The following is a 4,677-nucleotide window of genomic DNA, read 5'->3' on the forward strand; positions in this document are numbered from 1 at the left end:
AGATCGTAAAAATCTCCACCCTTTACCCACCAGGCGCCGTCACCGTGATTCGAACCCGGGACCCTCAGATTGACAGTCCAACGCTTTAACCACTCGGCTATTGCGCCCGTCAAGCTACCTACCAAATGACTTCGTTCTCCACACAATTCTGTTCTTCTGTCTTTGGAACTCGTTGTACATGACTCTGGGAAAGACGCAGCGAAGTGTATATGGGTAAGGCACCGCGCTATGTTCACTCCTAGTAGAAACTGGAAACTAAATAAAGCCTGTTCGTTGGCTGGCTCGCTCGTAATTCAAAGAACAGAACGTCTAAAGAGAGAAAAACAAAAAGACATGTAGCATCTTTATGTTCACCAGTTTATAAGATAAAACTTGTTTTTCACACGGTTAATCCTCTGAAACGATTATCAGCATCACATCAAAAATTAATTAAAAGCAAAACAAAAACCGGTGTTGCAATGATGGAATGAAATCTGTTTCTGGATTTGCAGTTCCGATCTGTTGCGTCGATTTTCTGTTGAAGGGCTTCTTGTCAGGAGATTGCAAAAATGAAATTGCTACGCACGCATTTAATCTCTTGAGATAAATATCTGTCTATCTGTCTATCTCTCACTCTTTCTCTCCATATCTATCTATGTATTTGTAGCTATTTGCCTGTTTATCTATCTGTTGTCTGTCAGTATGTTAAAATATTATTTCTTTCTTTTGTAGCTATTTGCCTGTTTATCTATCTGTTGTCTGTCAATATGTTTATACATTCTTTCTTTCTTTTGTAGCTATTTGCCTGTTTATCTTTCTGTTGTCTGTCAGAATGTTTATATATTCTTTCTTTCTTTCTTTCTTCTTTTCTTTCTTCCTTCTGTTCTTTCTTCCTTCTTTTCTTCCTCTCTTTCTCCCTTTCTTTCTTCATTCTTCTTTTCTTTCTTTCTTCCTTTCTTTTTCCCCTTCTTTCTTTCTTCTTTTCTTTCTTCCTTCCTTTTATTTATTATTTATCCGTTCTTCCAGTGCTTTCATCCTTCTGTCTGCCCCGCTGACTGTCTGTGCATCTGTATCTTCATTATTCTTTCTTTTCTTTTTCTGTTCTTTTATGCAAAGACGGTGGACGTGTAGATGGCAGCTGTAAAGGCCATGAAAATATTGATTGAAGGAGTACCGGTCAAAGAGCTCTCCATTAAAGTAAATTTCCGTTATGAATATAATATGGTACTGATACACACATATTTTGCTTCGATCTCTTGGCAATTTAATCGGATTTGCTTTTTCAATCCAAGACACGCACAGAGAGAGAGAGAGAGAGAGAGAGAGAGAGAGAGAGAGAGAGAGAGAGAGCAGGAAATTGTTATGGTTCCAGCAGTAATTTGTCCACAATTTGGTATGAAAATTATACTGACTGCATTTAGTCCTTCAAGCAAAAAGAACTCATAGAAAGCTGCCAGTACACTTAGAGAGTCTGCATCAGCTTCTAACGTTGACAAAGAAATGGGGTAGGGTCCCCATCTCGTCTTCCTGGAAGCCAGGATGTTCCAAATGTGCTTACCCCGGAGTTTGGGGTTTTTTTGTGTGTGTGTGTGAGTAATTTCTGTGCGAAACACCGCTCTCTATAGAAACGTCCACACTCCTGCTTCAGTCCAATTTGTGATAGTGGATATTTCACACACACAGAGAGACACAGAGATATGGAAAAAGAGAGAAAGGGGGCAGAGAGACAGGGGGGAGGGAGGGAGGAGAGATGGGGAGATTTCAAGGGAAATAGAGAAATACGAAAAGAGACAGACAGACAGACCTACAGGCAGACAGACAGACAATCAGACTGACACACAGACACAGGGATAGAGGGAGAGACAGTGTGAGACAAGAGGTAGAGACAGCCAGAGAGACAGACAGAGAGAGACACACAGAGAAATTATTGCTGGAAGAAGCAAACACTGGCATATTTTGTACGAAAAACAGCTACCTCTCATTTTCCAGTGCTTTTCAACATTTTCGCGAAGTAAAATCTCCTTTTGTCTCTTTCTTGCTTTCTTCCCTACCAATGCAAAACAGAGGTGGAAATGGATAGTCGCAACATATCTCCTGTGTCGTTAAAATGCTAGGATAAAGGTAAAAGTCCCATCGGCACAGGGAATTCGTATCCACTGTGTCTAGGGCACGGTATAGGAAGTCGGGGCCCAGTTCTCTCCTTCCTCCGTTTCAATCTTTCCACACCGAAGTCAAGTACATGGAGTGATGGCCAAGAGGTAACGCGTCCGCCTAGGAAGCGAGAGAATCTGAGAACGCTGGTTTGAATCACGGCTCAGCCGCCGATATTTTTTCCCCTTCCGCTAGACCTTGAGTGGTGAGTATGAGAAATAGAATTGTGCAACCAACAACCATCTACCTGAAGATCCAGTCATAAGCCCCATCCACTGTAATATGCAACTTCTGTTCAAACGTGTGTGTGTGGGGGGGGTGGGGGGGGTGAGAGAGAGAGAGTTTGTGTGTGTGTGTGTGTGTGTGTGTGTGTGTGTGTGTGTGTGTGCATGTGTGTGTGCGTGTGTGTGTGTGTGTGTGTGTGTGTGTGCATGTGTGTGTGTGCGTGTGTGTGTGTGTGTGTGTGTGCAGTGCGTGCATGTGTGAGGATGCACAAGTTTTTATATTGATATGCACTTGTATGTATCCTAATCTGTACTGTATCTGTGTTTGTGTATGATTTTCGATTTATGTTCGTATCTTATGTACTATCCCCCCCCCTCCCAACGCCACCCCCCCCCCCCCCCCAATATTCCTTGTGACCCCGGTACACTTGGTAATAAAGACATATTCTAATCTATTCTATTCTATTCTACTGTACTGGGGTTGTGTGTGCACGTACCAGTGCAATCTCTCCCATCAATCGGAACCCACGTGACGCGGTATGCTAATTTGTCAGGGGCATGTTACTCGAGATCCTATCATGTACCCTCTCCCTTCCCCTCTTCCGCTCACTGAGATGTGAACGCGAGCCAATGGCTTCACAATGCCTTAACTCTCTCCATACGAACGGCGAAAGAGACGACGTTAACAGCGTTTCATCCCAGTTATCATCATCAAAATATTGCAAGCGGAAGGCTCTTATACTGAATAGGTGAATGTTGACAAAGAATACCACAATTCTGATGACGGAAGCTAAAGGTTGGGTCATTCAGACACTCACTGGACATCCGAAGGGTCTGTGTAGAGGAGAAGAGAGGACTGGCCGTACTGAGTGAGTTAATGGCGGTTTTAAGTTTCAGTCTCTCGGTTGTGAGATTAAACTGAGGTCGCGTGTGTAGCATGCTTTAGATAAAAAAAATAATAAAATAAAAAAAAAACATCGCTCTGAAAGAATTGAAAAAGAACCGCTCTAAGAGATTAAGAAATGCATTGTTATACCCACGGTAGACACAGGGGAAAATGTGGCGCTGTCTTATGCCGGCGATACTGAAATTAACTCATAAAGGTTAAGGTTCGCATTATTTGATTGTTGATCTGTGTTCGTGTGTGTATGTGCCTGTAGGTGCGTGTGTGTGTGTGTGTGTGTGTGTGTGTGTGTGTGTGTGTGTGTGTGTGTGTGTGTGTGTGTGTGTCATTGCGCGAGTGCGTGAGTAGTGTGTCTTGGTATGCGTTCGTTTGTCGGTGCATGCGTGTGTGCGTGCGTAGAAGCGTGTGTGTGGTGTGTGTGTGTGTGTGTGTGTGTGTGTGTGTGTGTGTGTGTGTGCGTGTGTATGTGTGTGTGTGTGTGTTGTGTGTTTTGTATGTATGCATGTCTGCATCAATGTGCATGCGTGCTTGTGTGCGTCTTTCAATTGTCTGCGTTTTTTTGATGTTATGATTATTTAGCTTTTATCTTTTTATATCTGATACATTTCTTGATTTATTCAATGACATGATCTCTTTTAATTGTTCTCTCTTATCTATGTTTTAAATCATATGCATAAATTATGTTTGTGTGGGGATGTTTGAGCGAATGATTTAGTGCATCGAGCTTCAAGAATATGCGCTAGAGCAAGATGCCTCAATAGATAAATAACATGAGGTGGGACAACAAACAAAAAAAAAAAAAACCAATGTACGACACGACACAACACGATATGATACGATAAGATGCGATGCGATACAATACAATACATGCTACGATACGATACAATACAATACATGCTACGATACGATATAATACAATACAATACATGCTACGATACGATACAATACAATACATGCTACGATACGATGCAATACAATACATGCTACGATACGATGCAATACAATACATGCTACGATACAATACAATACAATACATTGCTACGATACGATACAATACAATACAATATATGCTACGATACAGTACAATACATGCTACGATACGATACAATACAATACAATACATGCTACGATACGATACAATACAATACATGGTACGATACAATACAATACAATACATGCTACGATACAATACAATACATGCTACGATACAATACAATACATGCTACGATAGGATACAATACAATACAATACATGCTACGATACGATACAATACAATACATGCTACGATACGATACAATACAATACATGCTACGATACGATGCAATACAATACATGCTACGATACGATACAATACAATACATGCTACGATACGATACAATACAATACATGCTACAATACAATACAATACAATACATGCTA

Source organism: Babylonia areolata, chromosome 11 (genome assembly GCF_041734735.1).
Source record: "Babylonia areolata isolate BAREFJ2019XMU chromosome 11, ASM4173473v1, whole genome shotgun sequence".
In the NCBI taxonomy this organism is placed as follows: Eukaryota; Metazoa; Mollusca; class Gastropoda; order Neogastropoda; family Buccinidae; genus Babylonia; species Babylonia areolata.